General features: G+C 46.7%; 1 protein-coding gene across 1 annotated transcript in view; it reads left to right on the top strand.

The window, feature by feature from the left end:
* The window catches only part of ALG9 (ALG9 alpha-1,2-mannosyltransferase), a 682,403-nt gene that overhangs the window by 360,547 nt on the left and 295,711 nt on the right, over nucleotides 1-26,145 (top strand). The gene's annotated exons all lie outside the window — the stretch shown is intronic.

The raw sequence follows: 26,145 nt of genomic DNA, 5'->3' as shown, positions 1-26,145 counted from the left end.
TCTGACTTACCTGTTAAGAACAGTGCTTAGTATGTGCAGGTGGTGGGCAGCAGAACTCGGTTTTTGGTACTTGGGCTAGTTTTCCATCATCATAATTTGAGCAAGAAAGAGGAAGACAGTCAAGTGGCGGAAAAAGGAGCAAGAGAAGAATTAAAAAATAGCGTCAAACAGAGAAACCGTGAGGAAAAGGAACTTCCAGGAGTGAGATAAAGTCAAGTGTAGAGTGGTGGAAGAAAGAGGCAAGAGATGGATCCAAATTTAGGCAGCTTTAGTATTATGCAACCCTGGCCTTCGGAAGCGCGGGAGAAAAAACGTTGGGACCTACACTTAATATTTTTATTCATTTTAGTTTTTTAACCAATTCAGCACTGGTAAGTGGGTTACTCATTTTCAGCTGCTGCTACTGAAACCTGCAACTCAATAGCTCCAAAATTCTCTCCCTGGAGAATCCATGTTCTGTACCAAATACCCTTACAGCAAAGCCTTGGTGAAGATTTCAAAATGACAGTGTTATATACAAAGAAGATGCTCTTATACCTGCCCACGAATGGCAAGGAGGATCTTTTGGTGGAGGAGAACAATAGAACAAGCTGTGAGTCGTGGGTTCCTCATTATTCTTCATGTAATATACATGTAGCAAAAGATATTTGGCAATGTGCGTTTCAAATATGTGAATATACATTTTAATTGCTGTTCAGAATGTTCTGGTTAGGCCAGGGGATGGCCCAGGAACACTTTACTGCTTTTTGAGATGTAAAACGATACAATTTTTGTGAAGTCTTAGATGACTGCAAAAATTCAGGTCAGCGTGACTGACAAGTTTCAATAGGAGAATACATTGGCACACACACACCTGAAAAACATGACCACAAGTCAGTTCTTTCAGAAATGGGTGTGCCTTTTAAGTGTTTACTGAAGAGCAGTCTTGCATGCTGTGGACTTCTCATGCCATCCCAAACTAATAAAATTGCCAGTTTTGCCATTATTGTATTTAATATTTTAAAATGGCTGTTACAGTCCACAAAACAACAGAATTTCTTTGGGGGTTACATTTCATGAAGCTGAATCAATTTCCTCAAACTTACAAACGACAGAAAATGTGTTTTTATTGTACCCCGAAAGTTTTACCCTAATAACTAATAGACAACCCTCGTGCAGTCGAAACCTACCAAAAACAAACGCCCCATCTAGTCACAATCAATCCATTCTGTGCCGCTTGGAATTGTCGGCTCTTCCTACTGTACCACCTGCACCGGGACTCCCTCCCACCAGACATGTGTGCGACACAATCTCTCACAGACTTCTGAAAAGTATTGAAAGGGCTTTTATTGCAACGGTAAGCTTGACTGACCACTGCCACACTCTGCTTTAAGTGTGTTTCAAGCCATCCTTTTTTGTTGTTTTGGTTAGAAATATATTTGTCCTAGATATGCGTTTGTCTTCCCCCGTCATATCCATACACCTTCTTCAATTACTGCATCCTTCAACAGTTATTTGCATAATACATGGTATATAAAACGTTTCTGACTGAAATGGTATTGCTGCTAAACAAATCAGTTATCATAAAGCAGCATTTTAATAGACGGGTAGCTGATCAATATCGATCTGAATTATACATATGAATAGCCTCACGGTACAAGCCTTTGGCAGAAATTGTTGGATTGGCAATTGAGAGCAGCTTTCCTTCCTATCTGCTGCCTGCTTTCTGTTGGTGTGGGGTCCCATTCACCTCTGGGAATTATCAGCTCCTTTCCAGAACATCAAGGGATGGCGTTCACTTCTGAGGTAGAAAAGGGTTTTGCTTCCCTGGGCCAGCCTTCCCGTGATTAGTTTGTTATTGCTCTATTTTATAGGATCTTCATTGAAGGCATCAACATTAGAATTTATTCCCAGTCCCGTGCTGGAGCCTGAAGCACTTCCTCAATATATGTATGCATATACCAGTTAGATAATAAATAGTAGTAAGATTAAGCATAAAATCACTCAAAGTGCTGCCATCAAAAAAGGATCTGCAGTCTATCACTAGGCCAGTTTACCAAATTTCAAATATTTTTCTACTCCATTTTGGAAAACAAACATCTGAAAAAGCAGCTTGTTGACTAATGTCTCCCCTTCTAAGTATATACAGGCTATATCCATTGTAATGTGTTGGAGGAATGTGATTATATGTTTTTTCAGTGTCAATGATTCAAGGATGCTGGAGTGTCTAATGTTTGTGAAAACTGCTTTTTTTCCATGCACATAATGTAAACCCTTGTTTACCTCCAAAATTATATTGTTTAAAAAAAAGAAATCGTAAAAAGACTTCTCAATAACAAACAGAAAACCTTATTGATGCGAAATGAAAAAGTTCCTAGCTACCTTGAAGGTAAGTTTCAATTCTGTTAGGGCCACGGAGGTCATGATTATTCATTTCATTCTTCCATTTAATTAGCTCAGCAGTCCAACAACATTAAAACAAGCATAACAATGTGAGGGACTTCAAATTGCTAAAGTCCAGGTAACTTCAAAATGCATCAATGTGGTAGTACATTCACCACATAAAGCCATCCTCAAGGAAAATAACTTCATCTTTCTTTGTGCCAAAGTCTCCAGAACCATAGATCCATTACTGGAAATCTTGCTTCTGATCATTACCTGCAGAAAATACATTTCCATCACAAATTTCTTCGAGATTAGGGGCTACACATCAATGTATGTAAAACCGTTTCAAGCAAATGATGATAACACAACCACTTATATGAACCTTTGTAACAATTATAGTTTGTAAACCTAATACTAAAGAACATTCTTATCCTACCGCAGTACCAAGAATCACCAACATGAAGGTGGGAAGGATAAATCCGATCTCCTTTGAGTTGGATAGTCTTCACCTACGTGTCCTTAATAGAATTGAAACTTTCCATCTGAAAGAAACATGTTAGTTATAGATTCCTTACCTTAGAATATCCCCCAGGCGTCAGACTGGATCCCGAATGTTTTCCCCTGCGTGTTGGTAGGTGGCGCCTGTCGACTCCAGGTCCGTCGGCGGCGTCGTGGTCGCCGGGATGATGTCGCAGAGGTTACTTAGACACCGCCCTCGTGCGCTGATGTCAGTTCTTTCTTTTTCCACGCCAGGAACCGCAGATCCAGAGGGAGCAGTACCCCCAGTCATTTTTTGACTGAGTTTTTGCGACTTTTTGTCGACTTCTTTTTTGAGACTTCATCGACTCCTGTTGCAAGAGGGATGCCCAGTTTCAAGGCCCGCGGTTCCTGTACCCGACTGATGTGGGTAACGGATCTGCATCGCGTGTGCCTCTTCTGCCTGGAGCTTGACCACGACCCCAAGTCGTGCTCTGACTGTCGAACTATGGCCCGAAGTCTTTGCGGTAGCGGTCCCGAAAGCTCTTTGAGGTCCGGCAGTCGACTCCGCGTTGCTGAAGGTCCCGGTCACGAGGGAGGTCACGGGACCGATCGCGGAGCCATCATCACCACTCGTCGTCCAAGACTTCGCACTTGGGGTCAGGTAAGTCGAAGCACAGTAAGAAGAAGTCGAAGAAGCATCACTGCTCTTTGACTTCCCCTCGTCCATCGGCTGGCGCGACGAAAGGTGCGGGTGGTGCCACTCCCACAGCTCCGCGTGCGGAGCCTTCAGGGTCTACTCCGGCCTTCCCTCCCTTCCCGGGAGCGACCCCTGCCCAGCTTCATCAGTTTTACGAAGTGATACATGCCATCTTTGGGCAGCCCGACTCCGTCGACGCGCCTTCGGGCCACGCGGATTCTGTTGGGGCCTGGCACCGCAGGGCCCGCCTTGGATCCAAGCCTGGATCCAAATCAGTGCCGGTCGACCTAGTGACACCTCCAACACTGCCGCTTCCACCTGCACCAAGCCGGCAGCCAACGCTGGCTGGATCACCAGCCGGCGTCGAGCCCGGCTTCTGTCCCGACATGGAACCGGAGCCAGACCGGGGTCGGCCGACTCCGGATCCGACACCGATGGGTCCTTTTGTGCCTGTGTTCCACCTTGGCCATTTTCAACCGAGTGGCAGCCACAGAAGGGTAAGGAAAACTGGGAGGGGTCTGATGACCCTTTAACTGCCCAGCTAGAGTGTGAATCGGAATGGAGAGAGGAACGGGGGATGCCAGTGGCCTGGATACCTCCCCAGACCTAGGCATGTTGTCTCGTCCTACAGTGGCTACGGAGGAGTGAGCGTCCTACGCAGTGGTGTTGCGTAGGGCGGCCGAGGCTCTCTACCTCGAGCTTCCTACCGTGGCAGTCAGGACTAACCTCCTAACAGAGGTGCTTCAGCCGGCAGCTAGCTCTTCGGAGCCCCTGCTGCCGTTCAATGAAGCCCTTAAGGACATCCTTTTGGGCACCTGGTCCAGGCCCAACACAGGGGCTCCGGTGGATAGGATGGTTGCCCGACGCCACCGCCCGGCCCCGGACGACCCCACTTTCCTCTCCCAACATCCTACCCCTGAGAGCTTGGTGGTCCAAGCCTCTACATCCAAGGGCACCTTCGCTTCCCAGCTCCACCTGATAAGAATCCAAGAAGCTGGACCAACCTGGGAAGACGATGTTTTCTTCCTCCAGCTTGGGACTGTGGTCGGTAAACACTGCATGTCTGTTTGGCCGTTATTCCCACTCTGTGTGGGAAACCGTGGCACAGGTGCTGCCTCAGTGCCCGGAGGAGGCCCAGGCCGTACTCTCCCATGCTTTCGCCGAAGGGAGAGATACAGCGAAGTTTACCATCCGCTGTGGGCTGGATACCGCCGACGCAGTGGGCTGAACGATTGCCACATCAGTAGCCCTTCGGCGCTACGCCTGATTGCGTTCGACTGGTTTTTCCGGGGATGTCCAGTCCCCACTTATGGACATGCCCTTCAATGGCCGTCGCCTTTTTGGCGACAAGGCAGACAATGCGATAGAGCACTTTAAGGACTCTCAAGCTATGGCCAGGCCCGTGGGCCTCTCCACCACTCGTCTTGCGCAGCCTGCCTTTCACCCCTTTCGTGGCTACGGAAGGGGTGCCCCACTACGTCCCACCCAGAGCCACAGGCCGGCGCAGGCTGTTCAGCCCCAGCACTTCCGAGGACGTGAGAACCACTGGCATGGTTTTGGGGGCCAGCGAGCGGGCCAGTCCACCACAGCCCTCTCTGCATCCGCCTCCAAACCTTCCTAGTCCGACTTTTCAGGGCCAGCAAACGCCAGTGGGCGGCAGGGTCCGTCATCTCTTCCCCCATTGGCGACCATCACGTTGGACAGGTGGGTTCTGTAGATAGTCCAAAGGGGCTAATCCCTCCCCTTTGAGACTACCCTTCCTTCCATGTCACCTCAGTACCATCGCATGTCGGAGGATTACTTGGCCCTTCTTCAACAGGAAGTTTCAGCCTTCTTGGCCAAGGGGGCCCTTGAACGAGTTCCTGTCCCAGAAGTAGGTTGTGGTTGTTATTCCCACTACTTTCTGGTGCCCAAGTAGGACAAAGGCCTGCGTCCTAATTTGGATCTCAGGAACGTCAACCACTTCCACCGGAAGGAGAAGTTCAAAATGTTGACGCTCGCTCAGGGCTTGTCTGCTCTCAACCCCGGAGACTGGTTGGTAACATTGGACTTGCAGGGCACTTATTTTCACATCCCCGTCTTGCCGGCCCATTGGCATTGCCTATGGTTCACGGTAGGCCACAAGCCCTTTCAGTTTACTGTGCTCCCCTTTGGCCTTACCAGCGCCCCTCGGTTGTTCACTAAAGTGATGGTGGTGTTCGCAGCTCATCTGCGCAGATCAGGGGTTCCAGTCTTCCCCTACCTCGACGACTGGTTGTTGAAGGCGGGCTCGCCCCAAGCAGTCATCTCCCACCTCCAGACTACGGCCGACCTCCTGCATTTGCTGGGGCTCTCTATCAACGTGCTGAAGTCCCACCTGATTCCCTCTCAGAAACTCTTTTTCATCAGAGCGGTTCTAGACACGACGCAGTTTCGGGTCTATCCTCCCGAACAGCGAGTCTGGGATATTCGGGCTATGATTCTGATCTTTCAGCCTCTATCCGGGTTTCGGTCAGGATGACCCTGAGGCTGCTGGCCCTCATGGCCTCCTGCATCCTGCTGGTCGATCATGCACATGGCATATGCGGGCTCTACAGTGGGACCTGAAGTTCCAGTGGGCGCAGCATCGTGGGAATCTGTCCGATTACGTCCAGATCTCCGAGGGCACTGCATGGCAATTGCAGTGGTGGCTCACGAACCAGGATTGGGTCAACGCCAGATCCCTCTCCCTTCCCCAACCAGAACACACAGTGGTGACCGACGCATCCCTTCTGGGATGGGGCGGCCACATGGGTGAGGCGGTGATCAGCACATCAACCTTCTGGAGATCCGGGCGATCCGTCTTGCACTGAAGGCATTCCTTCCCTCTGTCCGGGGAAGAGTAGTGCAGGTGTTTGCGGACCCTATGTTAGGAGGCCCTGCACCTCTGGTCATGGCTGGAACATCCAGGCATATCCCCGGTGGTTGAACACCTGTCGGGTTCTCTGAACGCCAGGGTGGACGGGCTTAGCCGCAGGTGCATGATGGATCACGAACAGCGCCTTGACTCGGAGGTGGTGCATGGTCTCTTTCAGCAGTGGGGAGAGCCTTGGTTAGATCTATTCGCCACCGAAGAGAAAGCGCTATGTCAGCAGTTCTGCTCGTTGGAATTTCCAAGGCGGCACTCGCTAGGCGACGCTTTTTGTCACGAGTGGAGTTGCAGTCTTCTACATGCCTTTCCGCCTTCACCACTTCTGCCCAAGGCACTCTCATCTTCAGACCCCCGGGACCACGCACACAATTCAGCGAAGCCATCGCAGACTTCGTCAGCCCGCACGCCCTAACCTCCTTAGACTACATCCTCCTAGGGGACCTCAACTTCCACCTGGAGAACAACAATGACAGCAACACCGCCGCCCTGCTGGACAACCTCGCCAGCCTCGGACTCAAGCAACTGGTGAATACCCCCACCCACTACGCCGGCCACACGCTTGACCCCATCTTCTCCTCCAGCAAGCACATCTCCTTCAGCCACTCCACCGGACTACACTGGACAGATCACAGCTGCGTCCACTTCAACTTCAGGAGAACCACGACCCACCACCACCCGCAACAGGTTCGCCTAAGACGCTGGAGCAAGATCACCGCTGACCAGCTCACCACCTCCCTCAGCCAGAACCCTCCCACCAACACGACGGACCCCAACGAAGCAGCCCGCAACCTCACACAGTGGCTCACCAACTGCACTGATGGCCTCGCACCACTGAAGAACCCTCCCAGCAGACCCGGCAGCAAGAAAGCCTCATGGTTCACCAACATCCTCAAAAACTCCAAGAAAACCTGCCGCACCCTCGAGAAAGTCTGGGGCCACGACCAGACAACAGAAAACATGACAGCCCTCAAGAACGCCACCCGCAAAAACCACCAGCTGATCCGCACCACCAAAAGGACAACATTCAAAGAACGACTGGACAATAACACCCACAACAGAAAGGAACTCTTCAGCATCGTTAAAGAGCTCTCCAACCCCAGCGCCTGCAACAACGACATCACACCCTCGCAAGACCTCTGCGACTCACTCGCCTCATTCTTTTACCGCAAGATAGCCGACATACACAACAGCTTCGGCGCACCGACCACGCACCCAACCACCGAACCAGCGCCCCCCACCACCACCCTCTGCACCTGGACCTCGGTCAGCACCGAAGACACCATCGCACGATGAACACCATCCACTCCGGCTCCCCAACCGACCCCTGTCCACACCACATCTTCAACAAAGCCGACTCCATCATCGCACCCCAACTCCGGGACATCATCAACAGCTCCTTCGCATCCGCCACCTTCCCGGAGAGCTGGAAACATGCCGAGCTCAGCGCCCTCCTGAAGAAACCCACCGCAGACCCCACGGACCTCAAGAACTTCCGCCCCATCTCGCTCCTCCCGTTTCCTGCCAAAGTCATCAAGAAGATCGTCAACAAACAACTCTCCGCCTTCCTCGAGACAAACGGATCCCTTGACCCCTCGCAGTCCGGTTTCCGAGCTAACCACAGCACCGAGACCGCCCTCATCGCAGCTACCGACGACATCAGGTCCCTGCTCGACAACAGGGAAATCGCTGCCCTCATCCTCCTGGACCTCTCAGCCGCCTTCGACACCGTATGCCACCGCACCCTGATACAACGCCTCAGCAACACCGGAATACAAGGAAAGGCCTTGGAGTGGATCATCTCGTTCCTCGCCGGAAGAACCCAGAGAGTCCGCCTCCCCCCGTTCCGATCCGCGGCCACCAAAGTCATCTGCGGCGTTCCGCAAGGATCCTCGCTCAGCCCCACCCTCTTCAACGTCTACATGAGCCTCCTCGCAGCCATCGCACTCCAACACAACCTAAACTACATCTCCTTCGCGGATGACACCCAGCTGATCCTCTCCCTCACCAACAACCCTGCCACCGCCAGAGCCAGCCTCCAGGAAGGAATGAAGGACGTTGCGGAATGGATGAAGCTCAGCCGTCTGAAACTGAACTCAGACAAAACGGAAGTACACATCCTGGGACCGTCCCCCTCTGCCTGGGACGACTCCTGGTGGCCCCCTGCCCTGGGCACCGCCCCCAAGCCAATGGACCACGCACGCAACCTGGGCTTCATCCTGGTCTCCCCGCTCACGATGACAAAGCAAGTCAACGCCGTCTCATCATCCTGTTTCAACACCCTGCGCATGCTCCGAAAGATCTTCCGGTGGATCCCCACCGAAATCAGGATGACGGTCACCCAGGCCCTCGTCACCAGCCGACTGGACTACGGGAACACCCTCTACGCTGGAACCATAGCCAAACTCCAGAAAATACTCCAGCGCATACAGAACGCCTCTGCACGACTCATCCTGGACATCCCCCGCCACATCTCTGCCCATCTGAAAGACCTGCACTGGCTCCCCGTCAGCAAGAGGATTACGTTCAGGCTCCTCACCCACGCGCACAAGGCTCTCCACGACATGGGCCCCAAATACCTCAACAGCCGCCTCACATTCTACACACCCACCCGCCAGCTCCGATCCGCCAGCCTCGCCCTCGCCACGTCTCACGAATTCGCAAAGCCACCGCCGGAGGAAGATCCTTCTCCTACCTGGCGGCCAAGACATGGAACTCCCTCCCTACCCACCTACGGCTGACCCAGGACCATCTCTCCTTCAGGAAACAACTCAAGACCTGGATGTTCGAACAGTAGCGACTCCCACTCCCCCCAGCGCCTTGAGATCCTAGCGGGTGAGTAGAGCGCTATACAAATTTGTTTGATTTGATTTGATTTGAAAGTGCTGAAGATGATCAAGCACAATCAGGCCCAAATCATTCTTGTGGCTCCGGATTGGGCACGAAGAGTCTGGTATCCCGAGCTGCTCAACATGACCATCGATCCTCCAATCTGACTGCCTCTTCGGGAGGATCTTCTGTCGCAGCAGCAGGGGACGGTCCTCCACCCGAACCTGTCCAGCCTCCACCTCCTTGCGTGGAGATTGAGCAGCGGCAGTTGACGTCATTTGACTTGCCTCCTGAGGTCTGTGATGTAATCTTGGCAGCCAGGCGTCCCTCCATTAAGACGGTATACACCTGGAACAAATTTGTAGCATGGTGCACAGCAAAGGCTGTGGATCCCCTTTCTGCCCCTCTTTCTGAGGTTCTCTTGTTCCTTCTTTCTTTGGCCCAGCAGAGCTCTGCTCTGGGCACTATCAAGGGTTATCTTTCGGCCATCTCAGCCTTTCTAAGGCTCCCTGATCAGCCTTCTTTCCAAGTCCCTGGTTGTAAATCGTTTCTTAAAAGGCATCACTCATCTCTTTCCCCCTTTTCCCTTTGTGATGCCTCAGTGGGACTTAAATTTATTCATGACCTATTTGTTTGTGCGCTCCCTTTGGGTCGCTTTACAACTGTCCTCTTCGACTCTTAACTCTGAAGACTGCATTCCCGGTAGCCATCACATCTGCTAAAAGAGTGAGTGAGCTCCAGGCTCTTTCATCCAGGCCTCCTTCTTTTCTGGCTGTACATCCGTACAACGTTGTCCGAAGAACTCGTCCATCCTTTCTTCCCAAGGTGCACATCACTTTGCCTCTCTTTTTTCCGCCTCCGCATCCTTCGAAAGAGAGGCTCCACCGTCTGGTGCGCTTTCCTTCTATCTGAATCGCACTAAACAGTTCCGGGTGGATGACCAGCTCTTCGTTGGCTACGTGGGCGCCAAGAAAGGTCGGGCCCTACACAGGCGGACCATTTCTAGATGGGTCGTTTTGTGTATTAAAGCCTGTTATTTGCTTGCTAAAAAGGAGCCTCCAGTGGGGCTATGCGCCCATTCCACCAGGGCGACTGCAGCCACTACTGCTTTGGGACGAGGAGTCTCTCTGAATGACATCTGTCAGGCAGCTAAGTGGGCATTGTTGCAAACGTTTACGAGACACTACTGCCTGGACCGCCAAGTCAGGAGAGACAGCTTATTTGGCCATTCTGTTCTTCAGGACTTTCTGGTGTGATCTTGGTTCGCAGACCCACCTCCGGGGTTGGTATTGCTGGGGTATCTATTCTAAGGTAAGGAATCTATAACTAACTGTTTCTTTCAGATGAACAAGTTACTTTCCTTTGTTAACAATATACCTGTAAGAAACATAGCTTAGTTATAGATTACTCACTGCCCCACCCTCCCCGCTCTGCAAACTGATTTCTAGGGTTAAGACCATCCTTTCAGGGCCCTAGTTTTGTGCACCAGTGGTCAGTGTCTTTCATGGCTCTGTGTTACTGGCGTGTAAAGTCGTTTACAGAACTGACGTCAGTGCGCGACGGCGGCGTCTAAGTAACCTCTGCCACGCCAAACCGGCGACCACGACGACGGACGCGGAGTCGACTGACGCCACCTACCGAAGCGCAGGGGTACTGCTGACGAAAAACTTTCCAGATCCAGTCTGACACCTTGGGGATATTCTAAGGTAAGGAATCTATAACTAACCTGTTTCTTAAAGACATATTTTTACCGAAGGTAAGTAACTTGTTCTTTACTTAACTTGTGATCTTCTCTTTCCCATCTCTCTTAGATATTTTGTGGATATTCTAAAATGCTGGCTTAGTCATCTTTGTGAGTGATGACATCACTCCTTCTAATCCCATCTGCCCTCTCATCTCTCTATGGAGCTAATTTTCCCCATCTCTGAATAAACCCTTCTTTCTGCTGTCTCTGATACGAAACCCTCCTCATTCTCTGTCCCTCCCACCTTTGTCAAAGACCTCTTTTGTGTAATTCTTTCTCAGTAGCTTGCCTAAACCAACTTGTTTCCTTCAAATGGGGTTGTACGAAACTACCTTGAAGTTGCACACATATAACCCCTACATAGGAAACCTAACATCGACCCATCTCTGTTGAAAGCTACAGCTCCGTCTCAAGTCTCCCCTTCTGGGATATTCCCAAAAATATCGGGAAATATGTAGCCTCTCAACTGATGAAATATATCCTAGAAAACAACCAGTTGAGTGTGTTCAATGCAGTTTCAGAGCAGGTCATGTACTGAATCAGCAACACCTTGCTGCTTGATGATATTCTCTGCACTTTAGACAGTGATCACCTCTTCCTCCTCATTGGACTGGATTTACCCACTGAATTTGATACTTTTGTCCATCAGATCCTTCTTCAACTTTCTAAAAAACAGAATCTTGAGGGAACTATCCTGCCATGGTTTCACTCCTATCTTTCAAGAGATCAAGCTTGACAACACTTTCACTGACGCTTTTCACATCCCTTGTGGTCTTCTTCAGCAATCCATCATAGCTTACATTGTGTACAACATATATCTTGTAAAATCTGGGTGATGTCCTTAAAGATCTTAGCTTTCCGCTTTACCAATATGCAGATGACGTCCATGTTTTTTTCACATTGAGTCCCCCCAATTGTATCCCCTAATTACAAACTTCACTTCAGAACGTCCACAAATTAATAAAGCAAAAACATCTAAAATGCAATTCACTGAATACTGAATTTCTTCACCTTATACTAAACCGCACCCAATTAGCTTCCTTGACCACCTAGGATCCCTAAAATTTGCAAATTTCTCCACTAAATTTGCCACCTCACTAAATCCTTGGGTTAACCTCAGAAGTCACAATAAAACTATGGCTGAGATAGCCTTGTTCCACCTGTACATACTCAAGAATACAAAACATATTTTCATTTTTCCCTCATCTGCCTACCTAAAAATAGGATAACCTTGCCCTGGTCAATCCTACAAACCTCTGCTTACCAGGTTTCTCATTAACACAAATAAAAATGCCAAATCTTTGCATCCAGGTTTCCACACCTGCAGTACATGGGCAATCATGTATGGATGACTTGGCCAGGGATCTTTTTCTGTGCTTTTCATTCTTTCCCACTTTTTCCAGATGTGGTCCAGAAGCTTCCTCAAACTTTCTTCACTCTCATCCTGGTGACTCCCCACATGGGCCAGACAGCCCTAGTCCTCAACCCTACTAGAGATGTTCATGGTCCCCCACGAGAAGAGAAGCTCCCCAACAGGCCATGCATTCTTACTCAGAGCGAAGGCACGATCAGGCATCCCAAACCCTGGCAGCTCAATTTAGTAATATGACTCCTGGGGCCGTATTACCATAAGTGCCCCGGGGCGCAATGGGTGTTTGCGCCTGCTTTGCCCGCCCCTTGGCACTTTGGTATTATAGAAGGGGTCGCAGATGCTTGTGCCTCCCCTTCTATAATACCGATAGCGCTGGCGTACTTAGCGCTACCCTCAGAGGGTGTTCCCTCATTTGCATAGGGGGTGTGACCTATGCAAATGAGGGAATTCCTTTGACCCTGCGCCATATTACAGATGCAGGCGCAGAGACAAAGCAGCCCTCAGGAAGTGCACTAACAGTGCGCCATTTAAAAGGTGGCGCACTGTCAGAGCGCCTCCTGAGAGCAGCCCTCTGCAGAGGGTAAAGGGGGTCTATGGACCCCCCAGACATCCCCTTGCAGGCGATTGCAGGCCCTGACTGCACCCGCCTGTAAGGGGATCTCTATTACCCTCTAAAAGTTCAGGCGGGTGCCGCCTGCACTGTGGAAACAAGGAGCAGCTGCTCCGTGTTTTCACATGCATGCGCTGCCTTGAGGGCAGCGCGAGTTCGCGGTTGCCCTGGGTGCAGCACATACATGGTAATAGGGCGCATTGTGATTGTTTGCGCCCGGCGCACCTTTTAAAAGGTGCACCGGGCGCAAACAATCACAATGCATAATATGGCCCCTGAGGTCCTAGATTTTGGTTTCCTCAGTCTCCTTCAAGACTGCATGGACATCATAAAAGAAGCACACAAACCTACTTTGCAAACCTGTTATGTGGCTAAGTGCTAAAGATTTGGAAATTACTCCATTTGCAGGCACCTGGACCCCCTTAAACCTGAACGTCCAGGATATTATCTGTTATCTCCTCCTCTTACGAATATCGGGCCTAGCTTACACTTTATATGCCTTCACATGACCACTATCGTAGCCTACATTTTGAACAGAGAACACTCTTTTTTTATTCAAGAACTCTGCAATCAAGTCTTTTATGGAAGGACTCGAACAGGTTTCCCACCTAGAGCACCCCTTGTCCTCCGTGAAGACCATTAATGTCCTCACCAGACTCATAGGTCCTTCTTTTGACCCATTAAACCCATGCCTGTTACAATTCCTCTCTTGGATGATCTCATTTTATGTCACAATCACATCCTTAAGTTGTGTTAGCAAGCTGGAGACCCTCATTTCAGAGGAGCTTTTGTTCCATTCTTCCAAAATCATAAAAACTGGGTTGTCTTCTGGACTAATCCTAAGTTCCTTCCCAAGGTTGTTTCCCCCTTGCACCTCAATCAGACTATAGAGCTCCCTGTTTTTTCCCTCTGCCAGAGTTGGTAGCAAAGAGGGCCCTTCCCACCCTTGACGTCAAGCGTGACCTGGGTTACTACATTGACAGGGTCAAACCCTTTCGTGAAACACAGCTACTGTTCATTGCTTTTGCCAACCCTCACAAAGTGTATGCTGTATCAAAGGTGAGCATAGCCAGATGGATTGTCAAATGTATCCAAGCATGCTACATTAAGGATAAGACAAGTGTGCTTGGCCCGACCAGGCCGCATTCCACATGGGAAAAGGATGACACTATGGCTCTCCTTGGGAATATCCCCATAGCTGATATTTTTAAGGCAATTAGATGTTCCTCTCCGCACACATTTACCAAGCTCTACTCTGTGATTGTCCTAGCACCTCAACAATTTGAGTTGGTCCGGTTGTTCTAAGAACTTTGTTTTAATCTTCTGCACCATCCACCAGCCAACCACTGCTTAGGGAGTACTGCGTTATAGTCCATTCAGTGCATGTGCATCTACAGCCACACGGATGGAATATGTTACTTACTCTGTAAGCATCTATTCCTACAGTGTAGTGCCGTAGATTCACATGCTACTTCTCGTTTCCCTGGAAGCCTATGGTTGTTTTAGATGTACACCTCTTCTTTTACATACTTACACTTTTTTAACTTCTTGCATGTCCACTCAACTGGCATATCCCCTGCCCATCTCTATGCTCATCCGCTGTGCAGAAAACTATCTAAGAATGGAACGCATTGCTAACTAAATAGACATCACTAGAACTCGAGACTCAAGAGATTCTTCGAACAAAAACAAGTTGTAAACGTTTGAACCCTACACTAGACGGCAGGTGAATGTGAATCTGCAGCACAACACGCTATGAACAGATGCTTAGAGGGCACATGACATATTCCTTATTTTCTGTGCTCTGCAATCCTTTCCACCTCAAAGTCATGAGCATTGTTATACTGTTTCAAGACCTCTATTCTGTCTCATTTTACTTGTTCAAATCTTCTACATATTCCAAAAAAGCATAACTCTCATCTCGTAACCTTCAACCTTTACTGCTTGGTCTTTTGGTATGCCTCTGGCTCCTTTCTGGTGACTGGTTGTTGCTTGGATGTTGCATGTAGGCTTGACATGTTACATACGGTTACATACCAACTGCTGCTCTGTATTCTTGCCTAGTTATTTCTCATTGGTAACTATGTACCTCTCACTACTTATGTTTTATTTCTCGTTTGCTGTAAAATGTATCCATATGTTGCAGTGCTTTCTCCGTAAGTCATGACCGGGGATGTACTGTAAATAATTTGTTTTATAATTGTATTGTAATTGCGTTTAAATAGCTCTAACTACCCCTGATGAGGTGTATGTGTTGACCTCTGTCCAGTGTTCATGTATGTCCTCTGTACAGTACTCTGAAACCCAATCAGATGAAGTTTGAGCATTGAAAAACACTGAATAAATGTAAAATGTGGAATGTCCTCACAACGGCATTTCTCATCCGCCGTTGTAAGGTAATCCTTTAGTCAATGATTGTGTTTTGCATATTTGTGGGGAAGTTTTAAAATCCATTGCGGCAAACATAGTGAAGTTCTTTGAGCCTGCTATCTTCCCCTGCAAATAAAGGAGTCTTCATTGTGAAAGGCAAAGACATTATCATATAATTCAATTAACGATGATGGATTCAACCCAGATCTGTGACTGGGGGTGAGTGTCTGAAAAGTTTCTGCACTCCGTCCATCATCTCCTTGTGTTTGCTATGCAGGTGGAAGGAGCAAGATGTAATAATAGATTGGTTTAAAGACCTGCTGTAAATTACATTCTTAAACTCTTTTCTTGTGTGGAAGAGTTTGCAGATACAACTGACTACTCTCCAATAATGTAACTGTGAAGTGGTTGGCATCATATAATTCCCAAAATGTGGATGGGCTGGCATCATCTTTTGCCAGGTATCTTTTGTTAAGTGACTGACTCCACCATTGCTCCCCATTTGACATAAAGTGAGTTGGAGCACTGTAGGTGGCTTGTGATAACTCCAATGCTTATTGTGACTGTAATTTAGTGGTGAATTGTTTGATAGAGCTATACTTATTACAGTCATCCCAAGTCGTTCTGAAGGGACTTTATTTACTGGTGCCTCCTGATTTTGGAGTGGCAGCTAAAGGTGAATATGTTCCTTCCATATGGTCTGATAGTTTTTGAAGCCCGAATAATTATTTTGACAATTCCTGTGGTTTTCCGGTGTGCAACACACCACACACTATCCAACTTCTTTGGGTTCACCACATTTGCACCTGTTTCCAGCTGACCAAAAGGAAATTAAGCTGGGATGTAGGTTTGGTATCCATATATAAGTAATTTAAAATGTAGAGCTGACATAATCTACTTCCGGGAACCTTGCATCTTGGTGGGTGCTTCAAACTTTCCCATTAGAAACCGTGTGCTGGTGCCTTTGGCGGACGTCAACGGGTTTCTTTGTGACGAGGTCAGTACATTTTATAAAAGGCAGTCAAGCAAGTTGTGAAGATAATGGGCACTTAGAAGATAGTTGGTGGCAATTTTGATTTTGGCTCTGCATAATCATTTTATGAAATCCTTTGTTTCCATTGTGCCCATTTGCCTATTGTGAATATAAACACACCGCTATAAATCCATCAGCAAGCGCCTTGTTTTGAGGAAGAAGGCAACATGGGTTATTACTCAGCCTATTCATGCAATTGTGTGAGTTCAGCAAGAGCAGAATCAGGGCGCGCGCCCATCAGTGGGGCATTCAGCGAAAATCAGCTGCTTTTAGGCAACGCTTCTTAAAAGCTCGTCAGCCGCATTGTGCCTTGCTAATATAATCCGCGTACAGATTGGAGGGAACAAACAAAATAGCATTTAAAGATTTTTTTATCCTGTCATGCCTGTTGGCTGATTACAGTGCGCGCACATAAAGGCGCTGTTGATGTTTGAGTTGGGAGCTGACAATTTCTCTTCAAATGCCTCCTGATGATTCCTCCTTCTCTAGGTCTGAGTCCCATGTAACTAATGCAAGCTATTTCTGCCTTTCAGATTTCTTTTCTTTTTTTTATCATGGGCTTTGATAATATGCATCTTGATATTATATATTCTTCTTTATGGAGAATGGAAGAAAGAGAGTACTCTTTGTGCGGCTCCATTGCAGAAAATTATAATCTTTGCTGTGTTCTTCTTCGGTGCTAGGCTTTTGGAGACCCTTTCAAATTTACATATTGAGTTCGGATACTTCCCCTTCCTTAGCAAAAAGGCCATTTGGTGCCATTTTACGCCTTCATAGAGCAGTGCGGTAAGGCATCCTCCCAAAGTCATACCGGCCACGACAGTGGACTAAGTAAAACCTTTGCTTATTTTTTTTCTTACCCCCATTACTGTAGCGAGAGTGGCCAAAGCCGCAGCAACCATGACATTTTAGTGTTTGATAAACCTTGGCATTTTAGTGTTTGATAAGGTAGACATTGATTATAAATGTATATCCTTCTCCTAGGTGGTACATGCAAGTTTCCACACTTTTAAACGTACGATGTTTTAGGTGAGAGTCAAGTCTTTCGAAAAATGTCCCCACTAAGCTGTCTAACCCATTTCTTATAACTTTAAAATCCCCAAAACCTGCACACATAATAAAATGTCTCCACGGTTCTAGGATCTATGTTTTCAATTTTCAGAATGGCGACTGGGAAAATTTTAATTTTAAAATTGCAGTTTAGAAGCAGAAGAGCACCACGGCCTTTGTCCGTCTGGAACATTTAACTACGGGTGCTTAGGTCTAAATACTATTCGTAACATGATTTTTGGGACTATCATTGGATATTTAATAAGATGTTCGTGCAGCGCATTACCCGGAAAAACCTGCATCACCAGAAAAAAAGTGCAAACGAGAGCTTGCTCAGTGGACTAGAGTATTGAATGCGAAATTAGGGCAATTGCTGCTAAACGCAGTTTGAAAAATGATAAAGTTTGATTTTGATTTGTGTAACAATGGAAAGTATTCTCATTTCTGGGCAGGCTGCTATAATTGGAGGAGAACCATAAGTTCAAGGAAACTTACAATGTAGGCAATTGGGGTGCTGGTGCGCGCATGAAGGATTGGCACGTTTATGCTGGATTTATCTGAGTGGTGCTTCAGAGTGTGTTACTGTGGCGTGTGACTGTGCTGTTGTTTTGGCTATATTCTGCCAATGCTTACAAACAAAATGTGCTCTCCCTGCATTTACCAAAAAAGTAGATCCGATTAAGAAAATATATGCAAATGTATGTTACTCATCGTGCACTTAACACCCACAGTTTCCTTAAATGTGTGAATTTTTGTTGATTTGCAGAATCCCCTGAGAGTCCTCGTGGACATCTGTGCTAAATGTATATTTGATTTTCAGGCATCCTCATGGTGTACCTTATGATCGCCAGTGGCTCATCGGACAATTCACTGAAACGCATACAGCATAAATTCACAAAATGAGACCTTTTTAAAATAGTTTCCTCCAACAGGAAAATTCATCTTCTTATAGAGCCAGATCTGTTCTGGGGAGAGTCTTGCCCTGATGACCTTGAATTATTCTTAAAGATTTTTTTTCAAGTACCAGTTTCCTTTAATTTATTTTTAATGTGGGTGATGTGTGAGAGTCTATTGCAGATATTTTGCAGACAAATGTGATTAGGTTTCATGCAACATCCATATTTTTTAAATTTGTGATCAAAACTGGACCTCACATATTCATATGTCACAGACATTATTTGCATTAATATTAGTGAGCTGCTGCTGTGTTACAACATTAACACATCATTATCCCTAAACGATAGATGTAAACACATTTAGAATTTAGACGAGTGCGACTGTGCACTGTCGGTGACCTGGACAAAGAGCTGAAACTGGGTCATAAATTCAAAGCTGTTCCGAAAAGGGGCCCCCAAAATACGTTTGGCCCCGGGCCCCCAAAATCCTTAAAATGTCCCTGCACCCTATTGGAAACTGTTTCCTTTCAAGGAGTCGAAGTACAGGTCAGATTCTATGGAATCTGAATTCGTCGCGTCTGGGCAAACACAAAAGGGGGATTCGTTTCCATCTCTCCGCGTTCCTGCAGAGAGTTATTGAAAAAAAAGCCCATTTCCCCGAGCACTGGCAAGCCGAGAGCGCGTCTGATGACGTCAATCCCTCGCGCTTCATTTCTCTGGAGGAATATTCCATATGTACAGACAGATTGCTGCTACGGCCTTCTGCTAAAGCCATTTGCATGCAAATAAAACGGATCCGCTAAAGTATTTCTCTATAGAGTTAAAGGAAAAATCGAAAATAAGTGTTCGAGTCTGGTTCATTTTTACTCTGTTTGTCTGATAGTGTTCAGGGGCTAGGACAGGGATCAAAGCGATAATCGTACCGCCTGGTGAAACATTGTGGTCGTTTTAAAAACGCCATGAGCAAAAATGTACTGCGTTGGCCCTCGCGATTGCAGAATAGGCCCTCATTCCGAAAGAGGGAAAAAGGCACAGCGGTTGAAGTCATCCCGTAAAATTTAAATGGGTTGATGAATCTGCCGTTTATTGAGCTACTGGAAATACCAATGTACTAATACCATAATGTTGCTCCAAGTGCAAAATAAATATCTGGTGAAACATTTATGTGTTATGAGAATAGCTTTTATCATTAGATATTACTGCACACCGTGTACAGGAAAGAAAATCCGGCGAATGACCTTACCTTGGGTGCAGGGTTTGTATGCAAGAGAATGAAAGCATTACAGTTTACAAATAACCTGGCTCAAATGCCTTTATAGAATTGTTAGTTATGGGTGGATGAAAATCGGAGCCGCCTGCCTGGCGGCTTATATTGCCCACGCTGTCTTCCGACTACACAATCGATAATAGGGTGAGTCAGTAGCGAAGAAAAATCTTAGTGTGCTGAAATGCTCTAAATACATGAAAATACATTGTGGTTCTTTTGCAGAACAATGCACCAGAAATTGAAGCGTTTTCGTCGTTTACCCGGATAGAGGCTTGGTGAGATGCCTACAACCTATAAGAGCTGTCACTTGTAGGATGATCGTGCCACGTAGATCCCCTGAATGCTCATGGGACAGAGGAAGACTTCAGAGCGAGCTCGTAGGCCCTGCTACAGATGAAATATAAGTAATGTAAGAGACAGAGTGGAGGCATGGTGTGGCATAGATGAAGGTCCGTTGCTGTGCCCTCACTTAGTGTCTGCTTTCCACCACCATGCCTCTCCACACTGTGTACCTTTGGACTCAGCAACTATGAGTGATTTTACTGTGTGGTGCTGTGACTCAGGAGCTTGTTTTTTTAAGATCAAGTAAAATCAGATACTGGCTACTCCCTTCCTGGTGTGAAGTTTTCTCTTTTCCTGCAACTTGCAGATGGATCACTCTTCCTTTCAATTTCACTCACTACTATCACCCTTATCGTCTCAGCATGTAAAAGAAGTGGAGAATCCTCTCGTGACTTTTGGTAGATGGAAAAGTGTCTACCAACTGGCTTGCCAAAGGAGAGGTTACAGATGGTAACTCTTGCCCTAATCCTCTTCTCGTTCCAGCAAGGGGATAAGGGTTCCAATATAGAATTGAAAGGTGCTCTTTTCTAATCGATAGTTTACAATCAATTCAAAGGAGACTATGATTTGTGGCCATAGCAATGAGCCACCAGCACAAGATGCATTGTATCCGTTGAAAGTTGTTTCATTTGTTACCCAAGTTCTGCCGGTTTTGGCAGCACCTGTGGAGGATAAGGGAATTATGAGTCAAGCTCTGTTGCCTGAGGCGTTTCTGCTGTGCCTTCACCAATTTACTATTCTGCTTTTCGAGCAGGGACTTTCGGCAGCCATGCCAATGTACTATCTCTTTCCTCATCTGAGATTCACACGATTAAGTCTTTCTCCTCGAAGAGGAAACTTGCCCCTCAGACATCAAACTTCACCGCAGTGTGACGATTTCAGAGAGTTCGGTGGGGGGTTTCTGACTTTCTGTGTTCAGTTATTCCACGTCCAACATTAATTAGTTGCTACATTCAGCTTTACCTAACACTTTATTGGGTTCCTTGGAGACTTCCACATTCTTCAGAAAATTTTCCTTTCAGCTTTTTTTTTCCCCCGGACACTGGAATATTTTCCAAAACCTCAGTATCAAAAACATTCTCCTATCCTACCAAAAATCTGCAATAACCTGTCAGTCATAAAGCAGACTCATTTCTATGATGTCCATAATCCATAAAGAAAAGGTTCTGATGCCTTTAAGTCCATATGAAAATGTTCTTGTTCTTTTGACTTGGAATATTATGTTGGAGGCAACTTCCTCTCTTTGAATGTATCCATATGTGTGCAGTTAGATTCATTGCAGTGACAGTGTTTTCCAAAGGACAGGTTCCACTTGTCATTATATTTGTGCCGTCTCAACTCAATGGACAGCTGCCCTCCCGAGAAAAAATAGTTTACCTAGATCATACTGAGGAACTACTTTAGTTGTACACCCAAGGTGTTCTAGCTTCAGCCTCCCATTGAATTATATGTTTTAGTTAGACTCTTGACAAAGAGCAAGTATACATTTCTTAAGATACTGACTCTTGTTCAAATCCACCCCTTCTCCTGTAAGAGCGGCTTAGTGACTTCGCTCTTCCTACTGTCATTTGCCTTCAAATGGTATACAGGTATATAGAAAAGAAGCTATTGTAGTGAACACCTTAGCCTTACACAGGTGTACTGGAGTGTCCTGTTTATGGGAAACTGAGATCGACCATGCCTTTTTAAGGCTCCCTGTGTGCTTTTGTAGGTCTGCGTAGGCAGCACAGCTCTCACTTGACTTGTTGCTTACAATAGTCATGGGGTGCATTTGAGTCAGCCCCCTTGAACTATTGGCTTATTTAGACCAGCCTATTTCTGCTATTGTCAAGAAACCTAATAAACGCCTTAATCAGTAATATTTTCCACTCTGCCATGATGTTAGACATTTAGTGTATATTTCGGCCTTCTCTGGAGTTCTTGCATTGCAACCCATTAAGGTTTATTTTAGATCCAAACGGTATACTCACACTTTTAGTATGCATCTGTAACCACAGGATAATTTGCCCTATTTTGGATTAGTGATGACTAATAGTCCACTGCCATCTCAGTATATTATTTTTCCCTTATTTCAGCATATTTGTAGGGTTTTGCCTATTGGCTTTAGCATGTCATCTCAGTATATTGCTATGAATCCTCTATTTTAGCCTATTTGTAGGTTTGCCTATTGGCTTTGGCATGATTCTGTGCCCTTTTCCCCTTAGTTAGGCCTGAAGGCCCGAAAACCATAGGACAGCCATCTTGTATGGCTGTCTCATGCATTTTAGATAGTTGCCTCTGCTTATGAGGCGCTTGCAGAGCAAAGGTGATGTTTAGATTTAAACTGTTTTTCACTAGCTGGAAAGCCGGTGGAGACTGGTTCTTATCGGGTAAATGTGTTTGTCTCGAGGGCTTAGGCGTAACAAGCAGATGGCCACTGCAGTTGCGCGGAGCGCCTTGGAGCTGGCACAGGAATCCGGTGGGAGGTGGTTTCTATTGGAAATTTCCATGAGTAGAGAGCACTCTATATTATCAAAGTGCAGAGAGGCGGAGTGGTCAGATGGATTTTGGAAGAGAAGAGAATGGTCAGATGGATCCTGGAATGAAAGAGGCCAGATGGTTCTCAGAGCAGTGAGATGGTCTTTGAAGCTGAAGCAGTTACCAGTCAGATGATTTACAGCAGTGGAAGTAAGCAGTTGCCAGTCAGATGGAAGAATTGGAGCTGCCAGTTGGAGCTTTTGGAGCAGTTGAACCAGTGGAGTGAAGTTAGCACGTTGGTGATGGTGCAGAGGGAACATAGAGGAACAGAGAGTTGGACCCTTCTTGATAGGGTGAGGTGTTCTTAAAATGTTTCTATTATATCTGCTCACAATTAATCATTTTTCTTTCAGCTCACAATGAATCACTTTTATTTCAGCTCACAATTAATCACTTTTCTTTCAGCTATTTGTATGCCATGATAATTACTTTTCAGTTCATCATATAAATGTATGAGTTGCTATCATTGCGCTATATAGAGCATTGGTCATTTAGACCCTTGTTATTGTAATAAAGAGACCCCAGTCAAATTCTGTTTGTTTATTGTCTCTGAGAGAGAGTAAAGGGTTCCTTTTTAACCAGATGCTGATGTATAGAGGGCTGGGAGACATCCCCCACTTACAGGTAACTGTTGAGACTAGGTACACTAATCAGGATCAAGGATGGTTGCAAACCAGAACATATAATTGACCCTTAGTTTCTGTGAAGGAAGGTCCGGCCCCTTGGTGCTGACAGAGAGATGGGTGATTCCTCTCTGGTGAAGGGAAATCGGCTCCTAAGCAGGAATGCCCAAATTGTTGATAGAGCTACCCCACATAGCATAGAAAAGTCTGGCGACTATAAATCGAAGATAAAGTCATCCGGACTTAAAACGAGAGAGAAAAGATAAAATAAGCTGCCCTCCGACGCAAGAGGGGGTAGGTTAGTCCAGGTCAGTTTTGCCATGGGGCTATAAAATAACGATCATAGGATATAAGATATGGAATTCCTTAGATGTTAGCTATATCTCTAATTATACAGGCTTGTAAATAGCTTCTTTTCACCTTCTCAGGTGAGTCCTCCAAATATCTTGTAAATAGTGGCCTGAGGAGAGTGTGTTTGCGTGACGGCTGGGTTAGCCACGGCTGGTGGCTGCCTATCCTAAAAATCCGGTAGTTACAGCATCTTATACGGAAGGAAGTCTTTTCTTTATTTGTTTATTTTTTTTTTACTACAGAGGACATTTTATGAATGGTTTTCTTGTGTTTCAAGTGCGAGTCTCATCCTAACGTGGCTTTCTAATTGCTTTTTGCTTATCACATGGGATGGACATATTAGGGTCAGGTCTTCACAACTTGATAAAGAAAAAGTAATTGAAGGTAAGTGTACAAGATGTACATGTTAATTTGTGGGCATTAGATAAGTGCCACCAAAACCACCCCCCCCCACTAATATCACGTAATCATCAATGCCACACTCATCAACACTAACATCATCAATACTGTTGTAGCGTCCTCCCCAGCCTGGGTACCCACTAATGACTATGGCACATGCGGAGCTTAGTTAAACATGTGTTTATTCTTCTGCGTGTAACTGCAAACTCAATATTCTAAACCTGCATTCATTTCACTTAACGATTCTGTCACAGTTCTACAAAGTCCATTAGGAGCCAAAAGGGTTTGGTCATTACTAAGTCACATGACACTACAACCATCAACACAAATCCCACACCCAATATCACTACCACAACAGCACACCTTTAATGCCACACCACTAAACATATTACCACCACCAATAGCACACCATCACTAATACAAGCACCAGTACCATGCTACCGATACTACCTCACCATAAATAAAACCTCCATCAATATCAATACTACCAATATCACTAGTACAACCACCTCCAGTACTGACACCATCAAAAATACCTGCACCACCCAGTACCAATACCAACATTAACAATACCGTCAGTACCAAAGTTAATAATACTACCAATTGCCAGTAAAACCACCACAATGTCAAAAGCATGTCAATACACTGCACCACCATCAAACAATATCGCCACCTTCAATACCACCTATGCCGCCAGCCTCAATATGTCTACCAACAATATCACCAGCACCACTAATACCAATCCCATCAACAAAACCATAACCCCTAATACCACTACCATCAATACCAACAACATCACCAACACCACTCATTAACCACTACCTATACTACCCAAACACAACTAATATCACCAATACCACCTCACCAATAACACACTAACAATAATGCAACACACCACTAGTTACATACTAACAATAACACCAAGGCATTCCACTTTCCGGTCTATGCCTTCACTCAACACCCTTCAAACAATATGCTCTGAAAGGTACAGACAGGGCTCGAGTCGGGCTACCACGCGGGTGGACGGTGTCCCCCCACTTATTTTACCGGGGGGACGCCATCCCCCCTGCCAAACAGCTGGACTTCACTCTTTGGCCTCTCTGGGACGTGGAGCTCGGTACCTTTCGTGACGTCACTTCCTGTCGTGACGTCACTTCGGTTGATAACGTCCCCCCACTTCTTTTTTTACGACTTGTGCCCTGGGTACAGATACAAATAGAAGTACTTTGCTACCTCATCAGTGGTATGAAGCACTATACATATCTGTCAATGCAATACCACTAACAACAGCATCAGTACCAACACTACCACCATCATACAATTAGCAATCCCAACACTACGAGCAGGAACAACAAAGCCACCACACCATCCAACACCACGAACAATAACACCCCATCACCACAACCTGTACCCCAACCAATACCTGAGCAACCACTTCCCCAACCAATATCCCTATCAGGGCTCTACCATCACCAATGCTATCATCAATACTATCACCACTATCCATGCTGCCAGGAATTCCACCATCACATTCATTAATCCACACCACTACCAATACAACCAATATCACTAGCATAATACCAATACCACCACAATATCAATGCTACTTTCACCACCACCTATACTACCACCAAGACCACCACCAAATCCACATATACTACGCCACCACTTTCAGTGCCATCATCAGTAACACCAAAGCCACTACCACCTATATCACAACACATTCACCTGTTGCCACATAACCAATACTACTGATACCACCACAGCAGTACCACCACTGTTAGAAGGGGCGATCTCAGAGGGCCAGGTTGTGCTCACCCGACCACCCCAGGACCCACCTCTCCTACAGATCTTGCCGAGTATTATCGTGAGGTCCTCACCGGGGAGGACTTCGAGTCTAGGATCGTACACACTGAGCTCACACCACACTTACGAACGGACACCACACCGATGGATTTCAGTAACAAGTTCTTTATAAGCAGCAAAAGAAAGTAGCACTCTTATGTACAAATGATCAAGGGATCACAAAAGTCTTTGAGGGTTCGGGAAGAGGGAAGCGGGACAGTCTTTAGCCCTTGGGCCAGTACGAGGCGTACCGTGCGCACAGCTCTCAATCCTCGAGCCGGGGGATACGGAAGGTGATGGCGTACTGGTTGCTTCACTCACGTTGAGTCGGCTCGGTCGTGATGTTGGTCTCGATGGTCCCGCCGGACCAGAGTACTCCTCGAGCCGCGACGAGGTCAGCAGGGCTCGATCCGGAGAAGTTCGTGAGGAGCCGCGACAGCGTCAGCAGGGCTCAGATGGGCACAAGTTC

The sequence above is a fragment of the Lissotriton helveticus genome, chromosome 3_1 (genome assembly GCF_964261635.1).
Source record: "Lissotriton helveticus chromosome 3_1, aLisHel1.1, whole genome shotgun sequence".
Lineage (NCBI taxonomy): Eukaryota > Metazoa > Chordata > Amphibia > Caudata > Salamandridae > Lissotriton > Lissotriton helveticus.
Note: the sequence above shows the minus strand (reverse complement) of the source record. Positions and strands in the feature narration are given on the sequence as shown.